The sequence below is a fragment of the Spodoptera frugiperda genome, chromosome 1 (genome assembly GCF_023101765.2).
Source record: "Spodoptera frugiperda isolate SF20-4 chromosome 1, AGI-APGP_CSIRO_Sfru_2.0, whole genome shotgun sequence".
In the NCBI taxonomy this organism is placed as follows: domain Eukaryota; kingdom Metazoa; phylum Arthropoda; class Insecta; order Lepidoptera; family Noctuidae; genus Spodoptera; species Spodoptera frugiperda.
In genome coordinates, this window is record NC_064212.1 from 4468420 (window position 1) to 4485455 (window position 17036).

Sequence of the window (17036 nt, forward strand, 5' to 3'; positions counted from 1 at the left end):
ATGCTCCCTTGTGGCATTCCAGTCTTAAATACAGTCCAAAAGAATAATAATAACAAAATTTTGCACGTATTTTGACTCTTATCAATCATATCTGATTCCTTTATTCACCAAACATCTACATTTGTCTCACAGGACACAAATTCACAAGATTTACATACCATGCCTCATCCGAAAGCGTAGCTATGTTCAAGGCTCTACGTCAAACGAAGCGGTCCGTCACGGCGGACTGACCATAATTGTGCCTCGTCCAACAAATATATTAAGTATTCGTGATAGAAGTGAGCAGTGTGTAATTTTAGAACGTTTTGCTACAAATGTCAGCCGCGGGCGGGCCTGGAGTGTTGGACACTTGAACTTGTTGCTAGCCCCACTACCAGCCATGATTGCTGTCTTGTATTTACTTTGATACAAGGCAAAGAACTCTTATTACCGAGATTGCTGGTATAAGTAGTGGATTTTAGGAGTAAGATAATTTGTAGTGTAGTGTATAATATGGCAATCTTGTGTAGATTAAGTTGTCGATATGCGACAACAGTGTTATGTGAAGTCTGTTTTTCTTTAAGCGGTTTTAACAGGTGTATGTGTTTCGGAAGTCTTGTTAATTTGATTGTGAATCTAAGCTCATTCAAGTATTATGATGTCAATTCTTATGAAGTTGTATAGAACTAAATCAGACCCAGAATCACGTGTTTCATATACGCAAGCGTTGAATTGTAATAATGGCTAAAGTGCGTCACGTTGCACATTTATTATGTTTTTGAATTTTTGACAATTTGTCTTTTGAGGTTACTTAATTCACGATTACGTACATAAAAATACGAGTATTTTACTTTTGTCACTCGTCACATAAATTAACGCTATCTTTTACTTGACTAATTTCTTTTCAGCAGGGTTTTTCAAGTGGTTGCCAACGTAAATTATACTTTATCTTATCTTTATTAGGGTGCAAGTTAAAATCTTAATTGAGTCTTGACGTCAAATATTTATTTGTATACTGCATATCATGAACGACAACTTAAGTTGAAACTTGAGTTAGTCAAGTGGTCGATAATGCGTAGGAGTTTAAAGTTTAGGAATCATTGTGATCACAGTCAGGTAAAGAAATGAAAGGATTTTAAATTTTGAACTTTTCTATAGTTACAATTCGATGAAGTCGGGATACAAAGAAGTTGGTATTGGGTAATAAAATTACTATAGGGGAATATGAAGTGATCAGTTACTTAAGTAACTAAGCAGACTCGTATATAAAAAAAAAACTGCTAATATGACACTGATCATAAAACAGGCATTTACGTGTATCGTTCGACAGCTCATTATTATCTGATGGTCGTACAGTGATAATGGCAACCGATGCATCCATTGTTTCCATCAGTGAACGAACTTTATGTCATCAGGCACGCAGTTATGACCATAAATATTGTTATTTTGTTTTTTTATTATTTACCTCGTCAGGGGTCAAAGAACTGTCATCGATGTCGTGGATCCAAAGAAATGTGTGACGTGTAAATTCTTGCGCAATTTTTGTTAACTTTTGATTGTCTGTTCATTGGTGAACTATGAGTCATAAGGACTTAAGTTCATATTTGGTTGAAAGGATTCTTTTTACTCAGTGTTACTGTGAATTAAATCTGGAAGTTGCCTTTGCTAATATTTGAAAGTATCTAGGAAAGCATTCAAAACAGTGATCAACAGTTTAAGATTTCCAGCATTTGTCTAAGAAGAAATGTGAAGAACTATCATGAGGTACGAATGAATTTTAATAATCAATCTAAGGTATAAATATAGAAGACGTATTATTATCCCTTTTTTTAGGTGATAATTTGGTTACTCTGATCTCAACTGATATCTAATACTGTTTTTGAAAACCATAAAACCGATTTTGCCTGTATCTATCAGTTTAACTTACCTACAGATAATAAACACTTGAAAACTATCCTAGACGTAATATACGGCGCCAAAACAGTCATCAAGTTGTCAAAAACTAATGTTTATGTTTAACATGTTTCTTTCAATCTGTACAATTTGAGTTGTGCTGAAAAAATGTCAAGTGGCGACCACACTAGGTAGCACTTGAGAGGTCTCAACTGAATCGTTGCAAAATTGCAGTGAAGAAAAATTCATTGATTTATTGATACTTTAATATTATTGAATAAGTCTATATCTGAATGTTTGGATTAGTTGTTGATTAATTCGATTCTTAGAAAGTATTCTGGCAGGTATTTAATTCGTCTAGTTACCCTAAGTGTTTCTTACATATATATGTTTCAGTATTGCTTCACAGATTTTACTTTTTGCAGTAAATCCACTATAGGCACAGTAAAACCATGATTTACCCGTGCGTGCAGCGTGTTGCGTTTCGCGCGCACCTCAAAGAGCCATCAGACCACCATAGATGACGCCCAGCAAGGCTTATGCCTGATCTGGAGCTGCGGACTACCCCGTGGGTTTATCGGGGCTCCGACTCGAAAAGCAGGAATAGGAACGTGGTGGTTTTTAGTCAGTGATAATCTGAACTTCCTCTCTTCTCGCCCAAGGCGGGAAAAGTCATTGGATGATTTTCCCCCTTAAAAAACATGATTTAACTCAAGAACAAATTTTTATCTAATCATTTTTTTTTTCATCCACTTATAGCGAAATTAATTAATTACCACGTACACGAGCAAATAGACTTAATTAAACCTAACCAGCGCCGAAAACATTTATTATAATTACGAAATTAATTAGCCGTTGTTTTCTAAATTACTTATCTAAACAATGCGTTGAGTATATAAATCTGGAAAATTCATTAACCTATAGTTCGATATTTATTTGATTTAACTGCCTTCTTGGGTCAATGATCGCAATCACGACGGCTGAAGGGTACAAACTGTATTCTTAAGTTTGGTAAAATATTATTGAGTTTTATATTTTTGAAAATTAATAGTTGTAGCAGTATGGAATAAGCCGGTAAACGAGCACGATCACCTGATGGTAAACAATCGCCGCCCAAAGACACCCAAACCCCAGAGGCGTTACAAATGCGTTGACTGCCTTTGGTGAGGGAGGGAGAGATTGAGGAGGTGGCTAATTGGGTCTTCACTAACCTCACACACACGATGAAATACAACACAAGCGTTGTTTCACGTCAGTTTTCTGGAAGGCCCCGTGGTATCAATCTAGTCGAGCCGGCCCATTCGTAAAAATGAATACTATTTATTTATGTTTCTGGTTACATTTTAGTTTTAGTGTTTAGGATTAAAGAATTCCTACAAAGGATCAGGCAATCAATTCCCATTCACTACTTTTGTTTCTTTTTCCCAATAAGGATCGGTATTTCGACCACCGGAGATGACATAAAACTTAACTATACAATTTTAACACATTAAAGTCAGCCATTCTATTTCGGTCTGTCTAGCTGCCGGTCTATTTTCGGTTATTATTCAGTAATGCTATCAAAATATTATTGGTTAGGAACGACTACTTGACTTATAAAGTTTAAAATGGAAGCAGTTATTTTGTGTTGTATTTCAGTTTCTTTATGTGTTTAGTTATATGTATGGTTAAAGGCATGAAGTAGATTAATGTCATTTAGCAGTACCCTAACTGTTTCCAGACACAAAAATCTTGCCATAAAATCTGATTGTCATTTTTTTATTGCAACATTACTCCTTGTATCCTCAAAGGGGTAGGTAAAGGTACGCTAGCCCATTATATACTTTTCACCATTTGTGTTACAAGTCTCACGTTATAGGGGGTGAGCTTATTACCATATACTGAGCACATGTGTCCGGTGGCGATTGCTTACCATCAGCATCCGTCTGCTCGTTTACAGGCTTATACCTACCATCATAATAAAATATATCATAAAAAAATGTTCGAACCGTAACTTTAATTAATAAACTAGAACATAAAAATAAATGTTTTAAACTAAAACCAATAAGGATTATGTAGGTAGACTATTTATTAATTTTATTAACGTACAAGTGTTACATATGATCATAAAATAAAATAATAAATAATGTTTATACGACAGAAATACAGAAGTATTTAATTTTATTGCAATTTCTTATTACCAATGAATTATTAATTATTATTGATTCAGTTTGTTACTTCAGAAGTGTAAAATGCATACACCTGTCTTGTATAAAGGATATTTGTAACAAGATGCAATTTATAATATAATATTTTTAGACTCAATAAAACAATGAAACGAGGCATATGAAATAGGCTACAAAATAGCACTTTTACACGTCAAAATTATTATAAAAAAGAAATCTAGATGAGGTGGGCATTTCCTGCTGTATTACTTTAAGAAGAAATGCCGAAACAAATTCATAAGTTCTCATAGGTTCATTGTCACTCCTGCAAAGAGTTTTAATATCCAAAATGTCAACAAGTGGTGTGGAAGTATTTTAACGAATCTAGGGATCAAGCTGAAAATATTATAGCTGGAGGTAACTAACAGTAAGTCTTCAACATTATTTTGCACTCAAGTTTCGTTCCACATTCTTTTTTATAATTAATTGTAGAATTCTGATATTCAAATAATTATTAGAAAATTCCTAAGGATAAACCATGTTCAAATTTTTTTTCTTTTCACTAAATCGTAATCATAAACACATCTCATTTCAATGAACTACACCAAAAATCCATAAAAGCAATCTTTAAGTACAATCTCGGTGATAGAATAAAATAAAAAACAATAAATAGGGGCCAATAAATACTTCCTCGTAAATATATTAGAGGGTCTCGGAAGACTATCTCGTGGACAACAGTGGTTCCGTATAATTTTATTATTGTATCTCGCACCGGGTAGATAATGTTGTTATTCGGTCACTTTCACACCGTTTTATAGCTCATCGCGTATCGAACATGCGCTAGCGCACCAAGACGCGGCGCACTGCGCAGACGCACCGAGATAACCACGATTCCATGTTAATTTATCGCTTTTACTGCACACAAACGTAAACTAGTTACTTTCTAGCCTTTCTACCCTCCATAAGATACGTATCTTGGCATTTTCACTAATAAAATTCTTGATGATTACTTGATTTATTTAGTTTTTCTTTCTACGTGATCAAAATCATCAGTGTGTAGTTTTATGCGTGTGTTGAATGAAAATGTTAATAGTGTGCGTAAATCATACAGATATAATTAATTGATTTGTTTTTTTCTTGAGTAATTTATTTGCACTAATCACCTAGTACTGGTAATTGGTGAACATTTTTGCTCTTCTTCATCGCATGCGCAACGAGGTATAAAGTAATAAGTTTTATATGTATTGTTATGTGTAAAGAATCCATGTCATTATTTATATTATACATATTAATATTGTACCTATCAAAATTTTAGAAATTGAGTTTTTGTGTGAGTAAGTTACAAACAACATGTTCTATACAGACTCTTCGAGTAAAAGAGTAATCTATGAAGTTTCTTGCTCGTTCTTCTTCATCTACACTTTGGAACGGGAAATTGCTTTAGTAGAGGACTGGACGACAGACAGACACATTTTTTTTATAATATTTCCTTTGACGTTCAAAAGTGCCTTCCCGGTCTATTTGAAATAAATAATTTTGTCTTTGACTTCGCTTTCCTGACACGGCATTCGTAGTAGTTTGGGATTGCACGTAATTAAACATTTAGTAAGAAAATCATTTTCCACAACCTTCCAACACATTTCCACAACCATTTTTACATTTACGGAAACACCATTAACAAAGCGAGCGAAGCAACACGTTAAACATTAATGTCTCTCGTTTATGCATACTTTTTGTACTATAACTGTTAAGTTAAGCGGTTAACTGATGTTCTACCGTTAGCTGCGCATGCGATGTCAACCGCAACATTAAATTCTAAAACAGGATCGTATAACTCAGCCTTATTGTCCTCACAAACATGTTATTTGTTGTTTATTAATATACAGGATACTATTAATTATATTCTTTGATCACTCATTGCTCCGAGCTATTGCTGGGATTATAAAAGGTTCAATTATAATAAATGTAGCTAATTTCAATCAAATAATACCTCTAATTAGCTGACATGGAAACTTCTTTGTGCGGGCCGCTTAATAAATGACTCAATTGATGTTGTTAATAGTCCGGCCTCCGCGGCCTCATTATAACCGACTCATTCGGGGTTCACAGACAGTCACGACATCAAACTTCCATTTCTACAAATCAATGTGAATACGAATGAGAAATTCATACTTTGAATTTTTCAATTGATCGTGTTTTGTGGGATCCGCGAAGAGGTGTAGAATCTCGTAATCGTTTATTGAGATTAAAAGTATTTATTGCAATTAATCCCAAATTAGGCACTTTTGAAACGTCTAACTGAATTGTCCGTCTGTCGGTCTGTCAGTGAAGCTAGGTGATCGTTCCAAAGTGTAGCTTCGAATGGAGAAGAACGAGCAAGAAACTCCACCGTTACTCTTTTCAAGCTTGGTTTAATTAAGGTAAAACAAACCTTAAGATCAACACATTGTACCTAATTGGTTAATTATTTATATAATATAATTATCTACCTAATATATTGCTTTAAAAACAACACAAACTCTTCCTTTACTTATAAACCTACCATTTATCAAAAAGAATTAAGTTTCGCAGTAAAAACTTGGAAACGAAAAAGGATAATCATCATTACAAGGCCTTTGATACTTTTAATGACTGAAATGTTAAAAATAATCGCAGTTTTTCTATAAAAAAATGGTTTAAAACGATTTTAATCGAGAGTTTCGTTCATTACTGACTAATTACCATGTGCCCGAGGCGAAGTCATGCTGGAGAACAAATATTTTTGTTAAACAACTAATTAAATTTAGACAGTTTTTCGCTTAGTTAAGTTACAACCAAACATTGTTATTTAACTTTTTTACAATAATTGCTACTCGTGTATTGTGTAAAAATAAATTAGGAGACCTTATATAAAGTAGCGATTTCTTTATGAAAGCATGAACGAAAATTATGTCGCATATCTTAAGGAAAACAAATACATACTTCAATTAATAACTTTGCTTTTTAAAAAGAAGAAGGAAAGTAGTAGAATTGCTGTATCAAAAGTTACCATACAGGTTTATACCATAATTTGAAAATCTTGCAGATTTCTCCTAATTTTTTACCTAATTTTTGAGGTTTAGAGCTTACGGAGCTGACGAATTTATTGTACCGATATTGTTAGTATAAACTAACGCATTTGTATGACAATTAGATACTTGATAAGCATTAAACATTAAAAAAGTCTAGGTAAAGACAGACAGAAAAAAAATCTTTTGACTCACAACTATTACAATTTGAAAGATTGACAGTAAAAAAAAAGTCAAGAGGGTGTCTTAAAAACTGTTTTTGTTGAATAAAAAGTTTAGTTTTTGATCGAATGCACCGGCGATTTGGATTCTTGTTATCTCTGAATGAATGAGGAATGACATTGACTGACATCAGACTTGGATAGTTGTTTGAAAGCGACGGGCGGTCTGCGGGACGTGGTCTCAGAGACTATTAAAATAATTTGAAGTAGTTTTTTTGTCTTAATATAAATGAGTCACTTTTATGTACTTTGTTAAGTACTGCCTTGTTTGTACGGTTGAGTTTTGCGATTACCGTGACTAAGATTTCGAATTCGATCTACGAATCACACAACTACAGATCACAATAACCCTATGCTACTACCGATAAATAAATAAATAAAAACTTTAATAACAGCTGTGCCCAACCCAAAAATGATTGATCTATTCAATTTCCGAATAGTTTCATAATCATCGGCAAGCAATAACTTATAAACCTCCGTGTATTTCTCAGAAACAGCTCGACCAATTTCGATGATTTGTTCCCAAGCTTACAATATCAACTTACTATTACATAGATACTCGTATGTCTCCAGTTTTCTCAGAAACGTCTAAACCGATTTCCACGTGTTTTTATTACGAGTAAAGAATGAAGTTGAGCTGCTTGAGAAGAATTCCTATTTGGAAGTCATCGGCCTGATGAAGTATATGAGTAAACACGATGTAGGCCGTTGTATGGCTAATGCAAGCAAGCATAAGTGAGTATAAGTGAGCGTAAGTATGAAGCGTAAGATTGGATGCCAATGTTTGTGAAGCAGTTCCATAGTGGTTCTTCAATTGCGTTGTTGATCATGTAGGTACTATTACTGTAAAGTACTTCGGTAATATTCTCGGAAAGGGAACATTGAGGTGTACCTCAAGTACAGACTTTTTAAATGACTTCAAAAAAAGGAGGTTCTTAGTTTGGCCCGTATGTATGTATGTTTGTGCGCGATTATCTCGCGTTTGGTTGAACCGATTTTGATGCGGTTTTTCAGTTTTACCCATATGTACATATATATGTTTGTGCGTGATTATCTCTTTGGCTTAATACATGCTTTAAAAATTAAAGCGGTAAAGAAAATTGAAGGCGGTTCCCATTTTTTTTAAGTTAGTGTTTAGAAGTTAATCACCTGATGGGCGGTTCAAACCTCAAGATTTCACTCTTGGCTGCCAGTTATCAAGTAATCAATTCACTAACTCGACTAAGTTTGAGGTAATACAAGGGCTAGAAGTAAAGAGTAAATAGGTACACAAATATGGGAAATCACAATTCACATCGCTCGTAATTCCTGAGAAAGGATGGAAAAGCCCGTATCAAACAAACAAGTTTAGATTGAGAATTATCCTCATTCCCTTCAAACATTCAGCAGTATACCTTCTAGGATGGTAAACTAAACAATCCTATACCGTCAATCGTGTAACATTGAAGCAACACATTCCCTTCACGGATTACGCTTCAACGCCGTTTTGACGAGTGCATTAAAAGTTTTATTATATAGCAGGACGGGATAATAAGTGGCGGCCCCAGTTCACGTTGATGGACGTTTGACGGCCCTACAGACAGTAACCAGGTGGTCCCAACCAACCATTGTGACTGCGACACAATTTTATATCCGACATAACAAAACTACATTTAAATTTTCGTATGACTGTCAACCAGTCACTAAATGGTACATTTTATTTGTCGCGTGTGTCATTGGCATTAGGGTAAAAGCTCTTGTATTTGTACCAGACCGAGCCGTTTCCATGCGTATGATTTTCTCTTTTACTTGTTAGTTTAACGAGCGCGACAGAACATTACCAACGTAGGTCGCCCATAAAAAATATCCTAGGCAAGTTTCCAAAGTACTAGTGTGCTTGTGCTAGCCAATAGATGTTCCGGTCACAAAAACATTGGAGAGCAAAGCAAACAACGTGAACATAAATCTAGAAGTTGTAATGAAGCGTTATTGGTACGATAATAAAAGCTAAATTGATTAGCGGTGGTCCCGCGCAGGTAGACCGCATTCCGGTCTCCCCCCTCCCCTCCTCGGCTGCGCCGCCCCGTCGCGATCACCCGCCACGGGACCGGGACACGGGAATGTTTGTCATAACATTAAACTCACGTTAAGAAATTACGTTGTTACAATTGGTGCAGCTACCCCAAACAAAAAGAGAAGCAGCATTTTTGTAGCTCAGGCCTTTAAAGCTGTGCAGCAAATTAGTACCTTTAGCCATGTAAAGTAGGACTAGTTTTGCATTCTATCTCTTACATTTACTCACAAGTAAGGATTGTACTTAAATTAAAACTCGTATTACCTGCAACAAAAATAAAGATTTCATTAGTAAGTCCATTGGCCCAGGAGTATCCAAAGCTCAGGTAAACTGTAGAACTTGCTTTTTACCGTTGTGAGTGAATTAATAACTATGTGCGCAAGAGCATGAGTCATCGCAGGGCGCGGTGAAAATAAGCGTAAAATTAATAACAGATCAAGGTTGCAATCAAAGGAGAACGTGTGTATTTTTAATCTTTACGTAAATATAACGCTAGCTTTGCATAAAGCTATAAAAATATATTTTAAAACGCTATATAAAATTACTATGTTAGACTAATGATAATAATTTTCTCAATAACAATATTGCTGTATGCGTGCAGCTTTTCGGAGTATGTTGACTATCTGGTTTTGTTACTACAAAACAGGAAATATGCGTATTTTATTAATGTCCCTCATTTATAAAGTTAACAATACGATTGCCTAAACATAATCCCTACACAACAATACATCATATTTCAATGTTATCTATCATGTACTTAAGAAAAATACCATTAATCTTCTATTTAAAATTTTCCTATAAAATGTTCCATGCGCCATCTTTACGATCGCATCATTTTATTATCTCGACTAGTGAGAGATTAATCGTAAACAGATGATCAATGTTTCATTTATAATATAAACATACGGGATTTGGAACATTCGTACCGTGAGGTCGTTAACTGATTTTAACTATACGTCTTTATATCTGTTACTGTGGTAGTGTGGTCCGCGAACCAGTGACCATTTTATTGAGAGAACGCGCGTGGGCGCTGCTGTACAAACTATAAATTTAAGACCGCTAATAAAAATACTACTAACACATTTCCTACACTTTGATTCGACCTGTTTATGTAGATCAAAGAAGTATGAAATAAAGTTTGTATAATCTTCCATAACAACTTTGTGTATTCAGAGGATGTGAATGAGTAAATCGCACAGTTGCAGCAATATCTACCTCCGGTTTTTCGTCATACAAAGTTATGAGTAAGTAGTCAACTCGGACCACATACCTACGGCCCATTTGGGACGAGTTGCAGAAAATAAAATAAAATAATATTTTTAGTGGTCAACTCGTCCCACGTCACTACCACAATGACATAAGGTACAGTCAGTAGCAAAAGGGTTAGTGTGGAAATAATAAAGTTCTATTACTTTGTTGAAAACAAAAGATTTTCTAGGAACTTCATTCTATCTATGTTATCATTTACTTCATAAGTGATCGCCATGACCATTGTTTAAGCCACACATGTTTACTATTCTTAGTAATTTTGGTTAACTAAAAAAAAATTAGGTAATAAATTATTTAACCGACACTAAAAAAAGAGGTTCTTACTTCGTCAGGATTTTTTAATATGAAATAATCTATGCACAAAACGAAAGTAAAGAAAAAAACTATAAAAAAATATTTTTAATCTTGTGTTGCTAACTGTACCAAACATTGATAAAGTTTAAAAATCCATACAAAAAAAAAGTGGGACGAGTTGACCACTAAAAATTTTATTTATTTTTAATTTCCCCAACTCGTCCCAAATGGGCCGTAGGTATGTGGTCCGAGTTGACTACTTACTCAAAGTTATCTGTTCTCCAATTAAATTTAAGATCGGACTAATTATAAACACCTGGGAGGGACTCAATGCGACGGTAATGAGGAAGTCGCTGGTGACGCAAGCAGCTGACACATCGAGCCACACGCTGACAGTAATCATTGGAATAATTCCACTTAAGCCCGGTTCTTAATTCCTTGTGAATAAATTCGATTGTTGAACAAGTTCCAAGACCAGGTGTGCGGCTTAATGAAGTGGTGACTGGTAATTACTGAGACATGTATGATCGTAAAGATTTCGAGTAAAGTGATATGCGAAGTTGGTCGCGGCGCTGTGGCCGGCGCGGCGCAGGCGCGTTGTTCCTCGCGTGATGGCATCCCAGCTTCATGAATGAACGGCGTCCGGGCTCCATTCAACCAGTTTGGTCGCGCACTGATTACCGCTTACCCACTTTTAATCTTATCTACTACACGACTTGGTACCACCACGTGAATTGAACCCGTCGAGCGGCGACCGCATTGGTCGGCTGCTCGCTCGCCCCAAAAAACCAACGCAGCCTTCCTCTTTTCATTCACACCTTTTTATAATGTTTTTTGGTGAATGAAGTCGTGTTCGGGATAATTATTGAATTTCGACGATTCGTTACGAATATCGATGAGCCGGAAGCCTATCGGCGCGGGTGATTGCATCGGCTGATAAAATTCCGTCGCTCCGAAAGTAATTTTATGGTTTTTAAACTGAATTTTAGTTGGATCTGAAATATATTGTTGGCGATGTCGTGTACGGAGACGTCTAACTATGGCTATGAAATATGGAGGTAATATAAGTATAGGAGTCATAAATTAGATTTGTCTGGAAACATTGCTTAGAGCTATGTAGGAACATTAATTGGGAATGTCAAATTAATTTAATGAACAAACAAGCGTGGTGCAGTGTCGGTCGGTGGCTGGATATTAGACGGGCATTATAAAACGAATCAGTGGTAATAACGTAGGGGATCTAATTAAATTGCCGCCGATAATAATGGTACTCAGTCTCCCCTAGCAGACCCCTCGACATTTATTATTCTTGCAGTACCTGCACACGGAAACAGAGAATAATAATTTTTGGATTTCTCACCGACACGTTAACGTTAAATATTTTATAGTTACTGTTGTGTCCTGTCTTGGTGCAATAGTTGAACGTGCGATTAATGAGAGCGTGACATTTTAGGTTCTTATTTCAGACTTAACATTGATTGTTTGTTGAAGTTATATTATGTATTGCATACATGTATGAAAGTCAAGGCACAATAATTAGAACGACTGCAAAATGAGAGCTCTCTGTATCTTACCTAACGAATTAGTCACTATGTAGTAAGAACCAAATATTTTTAGCAAAGTTTAGAATAAATGTAAATATCTTGTAGCATTCTGTATGTGGAGCAAGGGCGGGCTCTAGTAACGTAATTAAAGGGCTCCGGATTCTCTCGGAAAACGTGTCAAGGAATCTATGAACTTCGCTTTATTTACTTCTCTATAATAGTTATTGAAAGAAAAATAACCTGCTGTTATTGAATGGAAGATAAACTTCGCTGGAGTAACATCATAAATAATGATAAATGATAAATGATAAATGATATTTATTTCTGTAAATAGATTATAAAATAACACTTTTACACGTCAATATTTCAAATAGCTAGATGAGGCCATACTTACTCATGTATAGACTATAGAGTGTTATAGACAAAACAAGAGTGTTATAAAATTGTTAAATTGGAGATGTACCTAACGTGTCCAGATACTTAAATCCATTTTAGTCTCAATCTGTTCGACAGTTTTGCAAAATACACACATAACTACGTAAAATTATTATTAAGACACCATTCTTTCTTACTCTGCCATCTACATGGACTACTCCACGGCATTGTAATTCACGGCAATTCAAACGTACACCTTTATATTGTTATATCTGTGTTTCATTGCTCGCCGGGGACTACATCTGCTAGGGGATCCCTCGTGTAGCACCCCCCCGCGCACCCCTACCCCACGTCCATTAGTGTTTTGTGAATGATTTAAAAGCTCTTTCGGATAACTACTCTGTAAGTGAGTAATAAGACTTCCCATTTTATCAGCATACCCCAAATTTTAAGTGTACATTAAAACATTAACGCTTATTACTGACAATTACAAAATTTAGCTCGCAGCTTGATAACTACCCAGGAATCTACCCAAGTCATTCAACCTCAACAAATTAGTGGACTAAAATTCCTTCCGAGATATAAAAATATAAATGATTAGAGACAATAAAATAGCTTTTAGCATAACGAAGATTCTTTGGCAACGCTGAAAATTTCGTCTCAGAGTTACAGACTAAAGTTCACCTTATTTAATGTATTTACCTAAATAGAACTGCTGAACACGTTAATATCTTGAAACCGGGATAGAATCCGATTGTAGACATCAAGAAGTATTTTATACACAATTTATACTATCACTACGTATTGGATATATAGGAAGAAAAGTCCTCAGAATAAAAATAAACATGCTTACACAATACAGACACAATAACACGAATCCCAGTGTTAGGTAGAGGGAAAGCGGAAGAAAATCCGTCATCTGTGGCTCGTAAACAATGCTCGTCGGTACGTAGGTGCATGTAAATGAGAGTTATGGTAATTTATCGGCGGGGATGGGGTGGTAATGATAAGATAACGCTTTTGTTGCGTCGCGGCCCGGAGATACGGCCCATGGACGGGCGACGCTCCGCCGACAACGCCGAATTATTTTTAGTGTACCCTAATGAAATTGAGAAAACGGTACGCTTATGGAATTGTCTGATTCTCTGTTCGTGTGTCGTGGACCTTTTGATATTGAACTAGTGTAGCAGACGATTCGTAGATGTTTTATTTCTTTGAAAAATGTAATGAGAAGTAAATACTATACTAGACAGCATACAAATTAATATAAATGCTGTGTAATAAACAGAAAAAAAGATCACCCTTCACTAAATAATTTTAAATGTGCGCAAGAGTTGAATACGCGGCTACCAGCAACATTGTCAGCTGCGCATTACACAATAAACATTCTTAAAGTCACATAAAAATATTTATTTAAACAATTTGTTATACTTGTAAATAGTACGCCTAGTATGTTTCGGGACATTTATCACGTGTCGGACTCACACTTGACCGCCTTTTTATCGTGAAAAATTACAAAACAAAAACAAGATTTCACACTTAAAGCATTTTATTCGACGACGCAGGAATCCGTTGGACCATTGAGGTGAACGGTCGAGGATAATTTTTAACGTGAAAGCTTTTACTGAATGCTGTAATACTGTCTAAAGAATTCGCATTAACGAAACTCTTTTACATTCTTTTAATTCAAATAGATGGTGAATATGTTATTTAGTGTTTACTAGTTGGCTACAATAGGGTAGATGACTAACTTTTATTTTAATGCTTGTTTTGTAGATTATTTTTAAATATTAGACATGTAATTTAAATTTTCTTTCGGAAACAAATACTTTCGAAGGTATATTGATTTGAAATATCGAGTGACGTTTTTAATTTTCATACCCTGTCATCATCCCTATATTAGTGTAACTTTAAATTGCAAAAAATATGGTACTTAAATGTGTGCCCATTATAATCAAGATAAAATCTTCAGTTCCCCATTAAAAGTGAATTAACATTTTGTCACTAAGGGATAACTGTCATCGCGTATCTACAATAGTAGAGATTGGGGTAAATTGGCAGATAAAAATAAATTTATCTACGTATGTATGTTTGTATGTGCAGTTAACAAGTCTCTACAGGGGTCCCCGACCCCATCTGTTACCCTACCAGACACAGAGACGCCGAAAACTATTATTATTGTTAAAATGATAATTCAAAGAATTTGTTTATTCAAATAAATATGGACGCCATAAATTGCCGCTTAAATAGAAACATAAAAATAAATACGTTTTGTTTGAAAAATTGCGGCTCTGTCAAAGTTGCCTTGTGGTATTTTTTATTTGGACATAAAGTATAAAGTACCGTATCGTCATACTTAGTAAGTATGGCAACACGTGATGCTTAAAAAAATGGTTATTTAAAAAAATATATTTTGTTTTTTTTTCATGTAACAAGCCGGTAAATGAGCAGACGGATCACCTGATGGTAAGCAATCGCCGCCGCACATGGACACTTGAAATACCAGAGGCGTTACAAGTACGTTGCCCCGGCCTTTTGGGGGTTTAAAATTTATAGGTTATTGGGGAATCGGGGATTGGGAAGATTGGGAAGATTGGGAAAGGGGGAATGGGGCCTCCGGTAACCTCACTCACACAATGCAAGCGTTGTTTCACGTCAGTTTTCTGTGAGGCCGTGGTATCACTCCGGTTGAGCTGGCCCATTCGTGCCGAAGCATGGCTCTCTCACACTTTTTCACAAAGGGCAGTGACATTACAAAGGGTGTTGTAAGTTTTATAATAAAATGTCTTCAGAAAAATATTATGAGCATTTCATGTAGCAAAGTAATTTAATTTGATGCACTTTGCGTGTTTTTCGTTCCCTGTATATGATCTGCAATAAACGATAGCATGCCATTTTAGATGTCAGCCATTTCATATTTAATGAATATAGATTTATACTATTGACAGTAAAATATGTCTGTCTGTCTGTCTGTATGTGTGATCTTTGTTCTTAATTTTTATTTTATTACTACATAGCTGTTGCAGAAATAGTAGTTTGTAATGTTAGTTGAATCGATCATTTATGTTTTCACCTCGATCTCAATCCATAATCTTTGAATTGAGATGGAGAGATTCTGTGGAAAACTGATTTCGATCCATACACTTACCTACCTATTCGTTTCAGTAACTTTATAAAAAAACAAAACATTAAAAAAGAAGGCTTTTTTCTAAACTAAAAGTCAACAAAGTACATACGAAGGTGGTAAGCGTTTAAATAATTCATAAACAGGTAGCCAAGCGTACGAGTGCGCGCGCGCAGGTCGCCATTGTTCGCTGATGAGTGGTGTCAAAAGGACAAAGAGGTCACGCCATGAACAAAGCTAGCTATGGGTACCTAAATATTACAAATTACTAAAAATGGTTACGTTTTCTAATTTTCCAATTTTCAACCTTTTGTGTATGGTTTTAGAGTTCAACTGACACGAGGAAATGGCCACAAAACAATTTTTTGGCTATGAATCAGTATTGAAGTTTGAAACCTAGTTGCATCAACTATGATTGGTCCCAAGGGTAACTGCAATTTGTTTTCTAAACACTGTGAGCAATAGCGTTTTTCGATTTAAATTTTTCAAAATAGTCACTAGTGGCAATAAAATTTCTTCGTTCTATGTGATACAGGATTAAATGATATTTAATAATAAATATTTTTAGCAATAGAAGGCGTGTTATATAATTCCTTAAACGTTAATAAAAACTTCGTAATATTTCAACAAAGATATCGATCTTTAATTTTTAATTGAATATTAAAAATATAACTACATAATTCCATTTTATTACATCTGTGTCTTTTTTTGTCATATTGTCTTTCTTTCCACATGCGCAAACAATTAAACAGTTGTTCCATATTCAAATTTTTATTATTTTTAAACTTTAATTTCGAATACAAAGTATGCACGAACGAAGGAGGTTGGCAATTTGCTTTAATAAAACCTCTTTGTTTGGTGGAGAACTTTATGCCGTGAATCACGATACAAGGTTTCTTGTCTTTATTATTTGCCCTTATAAGTGACATGTTAGTTGTTATTTTAATAAGCATTCTATCATATACCTGCGAAGTCTATTATAAGTAAACTATTAAGTATCGCGACGGTTTCTAGATGTAGGTACCTTGTTAAAACTTCACACGTCCTGGAATACTTTAACAAGTTCAACTGGCTTGATTTTAGACGCGACGGC

The 17036-nt window shown here is 35.1% G+C and overlaps 1 protein-coding gene across 3 annotated transcripts in view; it reads right to left on the reverse strand.

Moving 5' to 3' along the window:
- The window catches only part of LOC118273190 (LIM domain transcription factor LMO4), a 147212-nt gene that overhangs the window by 67556 nt on the left and 62620 nt on the right, over window positions 1–17036 (reverse strand). The window lies entirely within an intron of this gene.